Genomic DNA, 13,178 nt, shown 5'->3' with positions numbered 1-13,178 from the left:
CAGCATTGTATTTTTAGTGCACTGACTGTGGTTTAATTGTTGCTGTGTATGCAATAGAAGAAAAGCTGTATGTGATAAGAATTCAGATAGAAGAAGCCTGACAAAGGTCTGTTGACTATATAATCCAGTAATTTATGGTGGAGTTTTGCAAATATGTGCTTGAGTCTCCTTTCTATTCACAAATTAACATGGAGAAATTGGCCTCCATTCCAAAAGACTTACGTAAAAACAACCTTAAAAACAACGTCAATAACTCTACATACGGTTTATGCCAATTACATTGGCATAAAGAGAATTAATATGAATATGGTGGCCCATACAGTCCTCAACTGCAGGGATGTTGTTCATTCCATATCTCACCCACCCACAGTATGCATAATCTAATGTGTTTACTATGTGTTTAACAAGAGAAAGCCAAAATAAGTACTTGTAACGTCCTTGTTCACACATACTGTAATGGCTTAATGTGTTACTCAAGATACATATTTATAATGGTTGACAGAAGAAAAACACTCTGTACAGGATCTGTACAGGATTGTGAAATAGGTTTTTATTCACAATTTCTCCTGATCCATTATGATTGCGCTGTCCACTTTACTTAAAGAAAAACACCAGGAAAGTGCCCTCTTCTCCATTAATGCCAATTAAGCTTCAAGTTTCAACATCAAGAGTCATACACTCCAGGCTCTTACTCGTACTTAGTGAAGCATCTCAATTTGGTAAGAGCCTGTTCAAGTAAGACAAAATCAGCTACTGAAACAATTGATTGTGTAATACTTGAAAGCATTAAGTCACTTCTCTTCTGTTCTCTCCACTCTTGTGGGTCACATAACTTGTATCCCAGCGGGACCTGACTCTCTCTGAGCCCAATCCCATATTAAGTAGATGTACGTGCAAAACTAAAAGTTCCACAAAATTCTCTCATTCACATCGAAGTGTAATTAGCATGAGAATTTGCATGTGCATCATGCACAATGTTTTATTGTCATCTGAGTGATATCTGTACATCCTGTCATTTGCTTATGAAACAGATTCAGTACCCGCAAAAGTAACCATGTGTGTGAGACGAACAATTTCCGGCAAAAAGAGTTCTATTCCATTCTATGATAAACACTAAGGACAGGTGTGTCCCGTCCACTAAGGACAGGTGTGGTCCTCTGTGGCTCAGTTGGTGTGTGACTTGAGCGCATGGCACCACTCTTCCCTTATTGCAAGGTGACAGTCTGTAGGGTGGAGGCAGAAACAGGAGGACCGGCTCATTGTATTACATGGAATGGAATAAGGAATGGTACAGATTTCTACCTCCACCAGCCTCCACTGCTAGAATCCATGTGACCTGCAAGCTTTCAGACAGAACATGCTTCTTTTGGATGAGCAGTCAGAGAGAGGTATCTCACAGCGTTGTGGACGACAAACAATAGGCAAGGGATCCAATTAGTTTTTCGAGTTGAGAAAAAAAAACAACAACCTCAAACCTTCTGGATATGTTATGATTTTCCTCCAGGAAGCATTTAGCTGAGTATTTCTTTGTTTGCCTAATTGTGAAACTACTGTAGCATTACCTTCCCCGGGGGCGTGACTTGTTGGAGACATGCCAATACTGTTTTACTTGTTGAGTCCATTACGTCTGCATTCGTTCAACAGCAAGGGAGAGCAAATAGATGAGCTGGTTGCTGCACTCGCGGTAGTGTCTAGGTGACCAGGGAAACTACAGTACATAGCTATTAACTATTTAATAACAAAATATGGCTACCTTACAAACTATGTGCTGGGTTCATTTCCCACTATGATTGTTATATAAATCTGTCTTGCACTTTTCATTTCTGAAGGACACAACTACAACCTGTAGGCTACTCCCAGGAGGGATATCAGTAGATGGATGTCAACACAAACAATGTGATACAGTATTAAGTGTGAAGCACTCAGATACATTCTCTGCTCAAATTCAGATTAGCTTTCCTCTGTGAATGCTGGGTTTGATGGCAGTGCACTCAGGTTCCCCAAGACCTCAGGCATTAAGAGCAGGCCAGCACAGGTCCCTGTCTTATGACTCTGACATCTTCAGTCAGCAAAAACGCCCTCTGGCTCTCCCTAACATACAATGCGATATTTGAGATTCACAATCACTTTGACAAAATATATTTGGAGGAATAGAAGGAAAGCAGCCTGAGAAGAAAGCAGCGACCAGCGATAACACATGCAGCCAAAGGTTTCAGCTGATCATCGGCTTGAACTTTTCATCAACAGCAAGAGGAATTGGATTAGACCACTAGGTTGGCTTGTCTATTTCAGCTCTATCTCAGTCAGCTTTGCTCTACAGACATCTATGTGGCTGTGACAGCAGGACAGTGTAGAGATAGGGCAGGAGGATGGCGGTGGCAGTGGTGGAGGTGGAGGTGGAGGTGGAGGGGGGCTGATGATGCCCGTGCTGTGCTATGCTCTCCTCCTCATGCACAGGCACTCCAGAGATGTTTGCAGTAATAGAAGCTGCAGCTGTCGCCCAGACCCGTATTGATTGCTCAGACCTGAATATTATTGCTCTGAAGAGCTGAACAGCAACGGCTGAGGTAAAAAAAAAAAAAACTCCTCTGACCACCAGGAGTGTTGTGGCCGCTCCAGCCAGAGAAGCAACATGTATTAATTGTTTGTGGTGTTCTCCAGCCCCTACCGCTGGAGGCCCTTAGGGAGAAGGGCGCCAGTTAGGGCCCTGACCTTTCCTTTTCCAGAGCCAGCCCTCATGCACACATAGACTAGGGAACAGATCAACACTCCTCACTTCAACATTCCTCCAATTACCTGCATACACTGCATTCTTAGTAGGCTATTGTTCAAGGTCTGGATTGTAGTCTGTGAGATGAGCAGAATATAGTATGTGTATAGCTTTTTTCAATTGTACTTTCATAGTTGATTGTAAGATTTTGCATTATGAAGTCTGTTTGTGAAGCAATCATTATCAAACTGTCATGCATTAACCAGTGGTTACTGTTACTGTTACTGTCTCATTTTCACTGTGAAATATAAAAAGATACAATATGAGCTCAGTGATTGATTAGTTCAAGTACAGTGTTTGCTAGTTTATACTGGGTTAAATTAGATAAAGATTCTAATGAACTCCTCCCTAAACACTTACAATTGTAACTGCACAGCTGTTCTGGAGGTGCAGAGAGAAATACATTAGACACAATATCAACTCTGTTGGCATCCAAACACACTTCATCTGCATTCATCCCAGTGTTTCGCAATTATAATGAATATTAATGGCTGATTTTCTGCTACATAATATTCTCATAATGACTCTACAAAGTAAATGCAGGCTCCATAGAACAATCATTTATCATAACTATATCCCAGAGCAGATATTCTGTCGTCTTCTGCTAAGACAAAGCGATCATCAGCCGTGTTCTAAATCATTGCAGTCGAAAACAGGAATGTTATTGATTGCCAATGATGTTCATTTGTGTGTAAATTCATCTTTGATTTCACAAGGTCCTGTCCAGTGCAGGAGTATCTTTTCTGAAATCAGCATCAGAGGATTTCAAGGATTTTAAATTGAAAATAGTGCCACAATTAATGATTCAGTAAATTATAGTTCAAAATAAATCTTGCATTCAGTGCTTGTTCACATAACTGTCACAGTAACAAGCAATATACAGTAAGCCTAATATTTTGTTCATTCAAGCAATATTTATCCAGGTTATTCTCATTGAGATAAAAATCCAATTTAAAAGCGAGATTAGCTAAATTAGCGAGCTATTTAGAATATCAATACTCAATTGCAGTTTCTCATACAACCTAGAGAATGGCTATTCATCCTGCAATTCCATGTGTTTTCATCTTTTAAGTGTATATTTATATGGATGGTGGTGTTCGTTGGGAACCAAATGATTGATTAAAGGCACACATCTACCATTGTTCAATCATTCATAGGCTGATATAAACATTCTTCAACTGTCCAGAGAACAAATGCATTTGGCAAATAGAACAAAATGAAATTGAGCGCTGTGTGTGTGTGTGTGCTTAACAGCACTTTTTTAGTTCCCTCAAATGCCTCTCCCATGGGCCTTTAGCACAGCGGAGGAGCCCAGCTCAATCCACACAGACATTATCTGTGAGCGACTGAACTCTATTTGGGAATTGGTAAAGCGTACAGAGAAATAGACTTGGGACAGAACACCCCGGCAAATTCCATTTCACATCTGAAGTGGTCTGCTCGTGAAAGATCATTTGGTTTGGAGTGAGTAAACAGAGGGGACTCCATCGCTCTCAATGAGTTATGTGTGAAAGCTGGGGATTACGGCTGATCAGGAAGTCCTACAGCCGTTTTGGAAAAGCAGCACCTTGGCAAAATGAGGCAACTCCAACACCAGTGTTTCGGTGGCCTGTCTCCTTGTGTGCTCCTCTGACTTTTGTTTCCATTTTGATATAGTGTGCAGCTTTTTGATAAAAAATGTTTCCATTTTGTGATCATCATGTTTTATCAATGATGTCACCATCCATCATTTCCTGTGTGGTGAAGCACTTCTTTAGATCTGTAATGCAAAATACAGGGATATGGATGGTGCTGTTCTCTAGAATATAATGGAGGTACTATTCATATAGAAAATCTAAGGAACCAAGAGTAATGGGAGTTTTTTCTTCTCACGAGTATTCAGCCTGCTGCTTAAAATATATGAGCACTACATCCACGTAAATTGCTGCTCCTTGACAAATGTACACTTCCTTAGAGTTATAAAAAAATACTTGAATATCTATTTTCCTCATTTGAATGTAGCAGAACAGAAGAAAAAAAGACATTGACTGATCATGGTGGGCTTCTATTATGGCCTCCACAGCAGCACTTGAGTGTGATGGGCAAAGTGTCGCTCAGTCACGATGGATACTACTAAAGCTGATGAAAAGGAGAGACATTAATTGAATGACCTTGGCATCGCCGGTTTTAATGAGGAGATCCACTTCAACGTAAATGGCATACAGCGGGAGAAAATTGCATTTTATTGGCTATTTCAACATCTCCATCTTTCACCACGTCTCTCTGAACACTGACCATTGTTGCCCTAAATAAGGTTACACTGTTAACTTTGGTGACCTTCCTCAGAGTCCCGTTCCTTTGGAGTATGAAGTAAATTACGCTGTACTGAACAGGTCAGAGACATCAAAGGAGTAGTTGGTTAGGCTTTCAGGATGGGGAAGTGTTGTCCTTCTAGTTGAGTTCAAAAGTGCCATTTTGTGAAAATCATGTCTTGGCTATTGCACAATGCTCTTGGGTCTACGGATAATGTACCTCGTTGATAAACCAAGAAACATAGCAGTTTATTCACCTCATTATCAGGAAACTGGAGAAAACAAACACCTGATTAACTGCACAAGGCCAATGAACACTAAGACTAAGAAGAGATGGAGAAGTTGAATGGAGTTAAGACAAACAAGATCATGGATTCAGGGACTGATGTCATAGTCAGGGATAAGCACAGCAACATACAGTATGCATAGCTTACACCTCCCTCTCGAGATATGATCTACAAACCTAATGTATTTACTGTCGTACTCTACGGCTCAGAATGCTGGAAAGTGACAACTATCTGGCAAACAAATGCCTCAGAAAAAAACTTGGGAATCCTCTCCCCAAACAAAAATGTCCACAGGCCAACATTGATAAAACACCAACACAACTTCTAGTTGAGACGTTAGAGATGGATGGGGTATATTGCGTACCAGAACTGTATACCAGACAACCACCTGATACACCCAACAAAACAGCCCTGACGTAAATCCTCTGTGGAGGAAGAAGAAAGTGTCATGGCCGACCCAAAGAGACATGGATAAGGACAGAGGAAAGGGAGATAAAGGACTGCTGTCTGACCTGAACTACCATCATCAGAGAGGCAGCCGAACACAAGCTGAGAGGTTTGCTATGACGAGGATGGAGTGAGAGAGTGAGTTTCAGCTAGATTGTTACATTCTATGCAGCAATTTGTAATTAATACTTTTCTCATTGAATTTACTGCAAGCAATATTTGTATTAGTTCTTTTGGAGTGAATCTAATGTGCTATTGCTTTGTTTCTAACTACTGAAACACCTGACCAATAATAAGTCCATAAATACTGTAATAGAATGGCAGCACCACTGTCTTGTTTGATGTGATGGAAATGAATCAGACAATGACTGACATTACTAAGGAGACGGACTCACACCCCAGCCTACTTTTGGAGATGTTTTGTTGGTGGTGTATACCTTGAACTCCTACTGGGGGCCGGCACTGGCTACAATGACAGATCCATCAAAGCAGCGGAGGCTGTCTCTCCTGATGTGGAGTCAGGCATGGGTTCTGTCTGCCACAGAGAACCCAGGCCCATTCTGCATTGTCCACTGGCACCCAGCCAAACTGGCCCTGCTTCTATTGTCCTTCACCCCTCAGGCTCATGCAGAAGCCTGCTATTCAATTAGGATACAGTACTGTAACTTTCTGTTTAGGTCTTTGAAAGACTCACTACTGCTTAAGTGGAACGACAGAGATCAAGTTAGATTGACATTAAATGAATTGCTGTTTAGACAATGGCAAAATGGCCTTGAAGCTTTTTCATATTGAAAAAAATTCCCTCTTGAAACTGTCCCAGTTACGGTTTAATTAGAGACCATTTGACACACTGTAGGCTATTGTACTGTATGTCTCAGACCAGTCTGTCTAACAGTAATTTTTGAATCGTCTGGAGTATCTGTCCAATCTACAATAGTATTATTGCTGTTTCAATCACAAGAGCAACTGTGTCAGTGCTCTCTCAAAACCTGACAGATGGAGCTAGTCTGGAACAGAAGGTATGGATATCTCAGATCATTCGATTGGATTTCTCATTCAATTACTTCACAAGTGGCCATCTTGGAGAAGGCTTCATACATGGTCTTTATTGTATGTAATGGCAACTGTTGTAATGTTGAGCTTGGCACAATGTGCCGCTTGATAAAAGTTAATGATTTATTTAAACAGAGGTTATTGTCAAAATAGATGCAGTTGATGCCAACTTTTCAAAGCACAACTGTCTGCAAAGTAACATACAGTATTTCAGTTGTGGTAATGCAGAGCCTGAACACATTGAACATACATTTCATTACATGGTTATATAAACTGCTCTATTGTTTAACTCATGAAAACCTCACTCAAAATTTATTATTATTTTTTTTTTACAGTTTTGTTGTTTATATAATTTTGACCATATTGGTCGAACATATAATTTGATCATTTGCGGAGGGAAAAATGAAAGCTATCCAGTCTGAAAACGGGAACTGTAAATGTTTGTCAAAAGTATTTCTGTGTATGTAAAGTATGTATGCACAGCACAGTAGTTGAAAGCACTGTGCTACAGTGTATGTTTCAAATCTGTCAGGAGCTTCACAGTCCTGTTGAACATTTTACTCCGCAGAGCTTAGATATTTCATTGAGTCCATCCAACTGAAGAGCTATTGAATCTAGTGTAAACCATGGGGATTTGGTCCAGCCAAGTAATATTCCCCTCAACCTTGCTGCAGTTACCCCCTCAGTAGCACCATGATTACTCTACCCTGCTGGAGTGTGCAGAAAAAACACACTATCCCTGAGTTTGAACTTGGTGGTATAGGCACAACCGCATGCCATCTGAATTTCACACCAAAACTCTTCTTTCTTGATTCCCGCAGTGCTTTTTAAATCAACCACTTACTGTAGGACTGTGAGCAAATGCATTTCCAGTAGCGTTGTACGGTATCATTCAGATTCATTCATAGTTGATAGTTTGAATAAACAGCACTCAGGTAAAACATTAAAGCATGGATGTGGGGGAGGAGATTACTTGATTTGTTGGAGTGTGTATTTGATTGAGGAGCTGATGGCTGCATTGCAGTAAAGAGAGAGCATACTTGAATTTCAAGTACAAACAGTGTACTCACATAACAGCAAACCTAGAAATATCACCACAATAACAACCCCAGGTGTAAAGTTATTCATGTTTGATCTTTGAAAATATTTTGGATGTTAGCTTGCACTTGTGCAGGTTTGAAAACTAGAAGTGGAGGATGGAAAGAGGGAAAACTGGAGAGGACAATGACGCAAATGTCTCAAAATGACAATCATTGAGAACAAGTGAGGGGATTTCAAGTAGTAAATGGAATGGATTTTGGCATAGTTTGCAGCAAACAAAATGTGCTGTGTTTAACATTCAGGCACAATGTGGAGAAGTGACAATCTCCATGGAGATCAATAATGGGCCCAGGCTCATTGTGTAAAGTGTCTGCAGGTTTAATGCAGATAGGATGTCATTATTATTTTCTTTCTCCTAATGATGGTCATTATGCACGGACACTGATTGAATTCCATTTGTTACCTGCATTTGAGCCTGAGTGGAATAATTACCATTTAAGTATCTCCATTAAAATTCATACACGAATGTTCATGCCCAGACTCCTGTTAAAAATAACTAAAATATTCTTTGAATGTGAAATGATTTGGATTATTATCCATATTTGATTAAAGAAAAGTCTAACTGCATATGTGAAATCCATGTGTTGCTTTTTGCTATGTGTCATTTCTCGAAAGAAAAGCAAGAAACCACTTGTAGCCATCCCTTTTCAGCATTCTCACTTAATATTTAATTAAAATTGATCTGCTGGTAAGTGTAATCAATATCTAGCTCCCAGTCTAAATTGCATTTTCAACCTCTTGTGCCACATACCAAATAAATATTGTCTTTTCATTGTTATAAACACTTGATAGGCATTTTCATAGTCATTGCAGTTTTCTGTTCAAATTATATACTCATAGCTCATGATGAAGGCATGCTATGTTTGCATGCAACATAAAAATGCCACTGGTTTAGTTGACTAAACTACCAGTAAGACATCATAAGAGGTTCTCATGGGGTCAAAAAGCTCTATAATAATATATGCCATTTAGCAACCGGTTTAATCCAAAGCGACAGACTTATTTATTTGTAGATAAAAATACTACATTAAGTCCCAGTGGGAATTGAACCCCCAACTTGGCATTGCTAGCCACATGTTCTACCAACTGAGCCACACAGGCCCACAGACTGCAGTACTTTCATACATAGCTACATTTAAATATGTATTGTTTTGACAATCATAGTTATGTTGCATTATGAATAACTGGACCAGTTATTTCCTCCATTTTGTGCAGGTAGTACTGAAAGGCTGCAAATACAATGTTCCAAGTCTGAGAGAGAGGACTGCTGAAGATGTTATGTCTCCCCCAAAACAACTCAGACTCACTGGTCTATAAAAGCCTGTTTGTTTATCCCCTGGTGCATGCATTCAGTAACAACAAGAACATGTCACTTCTTGTTTCTTTTTTACTGGCGTTCACCCTGCACATATTCAACCAAGTGGAATTAACTATGTTAGTGTTGCAGGTAAATAAGGCATGCTCTTCTCTAATACAGCCATCCTGCTGTAAACCCACAGCTGTGGCTGAGTGTTGAGCCTGCAGAGGAGAGCAGAGTGGGGATTTGGCCAGACCTAATCAATCACTGACAGATTACTGCTAAAGCCACTTCCATACCCATTACAGAGGGACAAATGCAGAATTGCAACTGAACAACTTCTAGTTTTAAACCAACAGTGGGACTTCCTGGTTATTTATCAAAGTCATTGCTGGTGAGCAGCATGTCTTGCTGCACGATTGTAGTTCGCAGCAGATAGAGCTGAGTGAAGGCACAGCATTGAAAGGAGTGTTTATGCCCTCAGCTGTGGTGCTGTCAGCCTTGTGGAATTTACTGTAAATCACATTGCTTTTATTGCAAGATTTAGTAGCTTATCCTCTGTGGGCTCCATTCACTTCAAGCTTGTCCCCATTAGGATTTTAGCCTCAGTCCATAAAGGGACTTGGCTACACATCATCAAATAATGTGAGAAACCAAACCTTTCATTTTTCATTTTTCGTTCGTCTCTCTCATCTCTCTCTCTCTCTCTTTCTCTCTCTCTAATACCTGTACTCTTCAGCAGCCATTGACTCATTGTGTGGTGAAATAGACTCTTATTCTTTATCAAATCACTTCCACCCAAGCCACCTTACAGTATGTCAACCTAACAAGACTGTCAACACAGTCAGTTATTTTATGTCTATTCAGGGATCTTGGTGATTTGCACAAGCTTTGTTTGTTAAGATGCATCAAGGACCAATGTTGAAATACTACCCATGCAGTGATTCCTTTAGGTAGAGGTGCAGGCTGTCAGTAAATCATAATGATATTTGTACTGAAAAAAGCACAAATGCATATTTTCTTATTTAGGCAGAATATTTTGGCTCATGCCACAATCTAAAATAGGAGTGAGAAGGAACAATGACAGGGAATATTATCTCTTACCATGTATTTTACTACAGTTTATTCAGACAATTTCCAGTGCGCTCTCATGTATCTACCTCATCATAAATGTATGTTTTGGGCCATTTTTGCTGTCACATTAAGCTTTAATTCAAAGTGCAAAAAATAAAAAGCTACTTAAATACAATTGACATAGAACAAGACAAGTCTATGATTCCACAAAGCAGTGATCTAGGGAGTAAAAACATGTTCTATTTATTTAAAACATTTCAAACGACACAATCTTGTCCTTTGAGAGCAGGCGTTATTCGGCTGGTTCTCCAAAGCTAGTGTTTCATGGCAGAAATAATAAACCCCCAGCTACCAGTGTTGAAGTGATCACAGATGACATAAGAGTCTGTAGGCAGAAGGTTAAAAAACAGCCAGTCACGTGCTGCTGTAAACCCCTAACCTTGTTCCTGAGGAGATGAACAGTTTCACTGTGGGGGACGCATCTTGAGCAAACATTCTAGCGACACTAGATTCTCATTGTATCAAACGAGCTACTACTTGTTACAGCTGTAGTGGGCCTAGATCATAACCTCAGATTTATCTCAAATGTACTCTGATTATCATAATGTAATGGTTAAGTTACAGATGTGTATTGTTCAGTTTTGTTTATATTCTGGCACACCACATTTGTAAGACCATATAAAAATCATCCTGCAGGTACTGAAGGAGATATTAATTCATAAACTCATAATATATCTTCTAGAGCCAATATTTCCAGTTATGATTAACAGGTTAATATATCTAATTTGTAACAACATTAGTCACCATATTTGTTGAAAACACTTGTTGAAAAGACTCATTAACAGTTTGTACACATGCAAGAACAGCACATCTGCTTAACCAAGACATTATTGTTACATAATTAGCTATAATCACACATTTACTGGGTTTTGTGTATTTTCAGTGAATTTGATGATCTCTGAGGGTAATGAATGTTAATTTGTAAAATCCTAATAAATGATTAACATTAGCAATATTACAGTATGTGAACAGCTAAAACAATAATACAATTTGATCAATATTATTTTTTGTCTCATCACCTCACAGGGAGGCTTTCAGCATGTGAAAGACATGAGCCGCAATCCGTAATATGTAAGGGTGTCTGGGTGATACGTGTATTGACGTGCTGTAGCAAGAGTTCAGGGAGGCAGCTGAGCAAAATAATTTAGAATGTCCTGCCTGCTGACACAAGGACAAAAGGCACAGACAGAACATTCTCATATGAGGGAGGAGACAATAGACGTGGCTACACCTGGAAATGCACTGCGGTTGTTTTCTTCACGACCTCTGGAGCACACACACAGAGATTGTTAGAGGTTGTTCCTATGTAAGTACAAACAGACAGACAGACAGACAGACAGACAGACAGGACAGGACAGACAGACAGACAGACAGACAGACAGACAGAGACAGACAGACAGACAGACAGACAGACAGACAGACAGACAGACAGACAGGGTCTGGTCTAACTGGGTATTAACCTGGTATTGTCACAATCAGGTATGTTATTCTAACAGTGATAGCTATTCCAACCAGTATTTTGTCTTTATTCTCTGTCAGGAAACATCTAATCCAGGACATTAATAGCTGATCTGACTACAAAACATCTAGGGTAGCCAATTGTTTGTATGTGTTCTCTTCTCCTCCACATTCCCCTTGTTTTATCTGGTTTGCTGCTGTAAGCTGTTAACATGCAGTCTAAAGTGGCAGAGTATGCACCTGGTATGTCTATTTGTTGTGATTTTATTCATCAATATATTACACAGTTTATGAATTTACCGTGTACATTGTTTTCTTTTGAATTAGTAAAGCCATATTACCTGCCAAAAACCTTAGAAGGCACATTACAAGGTAGAATAAGGTGAGAAGGATTGGAAAGAAAATACATGGGTTTTCCTCCCACAGGCTGCCATAGGTATCAGCTGTGCAGAGCTGCATCAAGGTAGTAATTATTACCTTAGAGTGTGTGAGCTTGAGCTGTCATTGGTCAGTGCTGCAGAGTGGTTGAGTCTATAGCTGCCTATGGGTTGGAATTCTCTAGATAGCGAGAGAGGTTGCTGGAAATGGCATGGGGGGGTCTGTAGGGAGTGCTCAAGGCTGAATCAATGCATCACTCCAAGGGCTTTGCGAGTGAATATGACAGGGCATTCTGGGACTACGGGTGCCAACATCCAGATCATGTGTCTAACTGGGGTTCCATCCTCACACCATCCCGATGGACTAGAGATAAACTCCTCCTTTCAAATGTCTGTGGTATGATAAAAGAGAGATGGAATGGGTTTTTAATGATCTATGTCAATCATCAGAATAGACAAGCATTTATCGTGGGCCTATACGTTTCAAAGCAAGGAACACAGGGAATGTCTAGCAATTTATTTTCACACGAAAAAATGTAATAATTTCAATGTATTATGAAATGTGGTATCAACGATGACAGTTAAGCAGAAGTGTTGAAAGTCTCATGCAGTATTTCAACAAACGATTTTGACATGCCAATCTCAAATTACTTATTTGAATTATCCTGTAGGTTTAATGATTTTCCAATTGTAAGTTGATAATTACTTTTCAACATATCATTACCTATCAGCAGTCTATTACTGTATATTTGGCCACTTCAATGCATTGTCACAGAAGACTGGTTATAACCTGGTTATAACACCAGGCTATAAGCTAATAATAATGTATCACCCGATTAAAGAGACCAACCGTGTTTGTGAAGTTTAAAGTGTATATGTTGCATATGTAAATGGTTCAAAAATCTATGATCAATAGAGACGCATCTTTTGTCTTGTCTAGAGAGCAATCCCAGACCCTATTGC

This window comes from Argentina silus (assembly GCF_951799395.1).
Source record: "Argentina silus genome assembly, chromosome: 12".
Lineage (NCBI taxonomy): Eukaryota > Metazoa > Chordata > Actinopteri > Argentiniformes > Argentinidae > Argentina > Argentina silus.
This window is presented reverse-complemented; position numbering follows the sequence as displayed.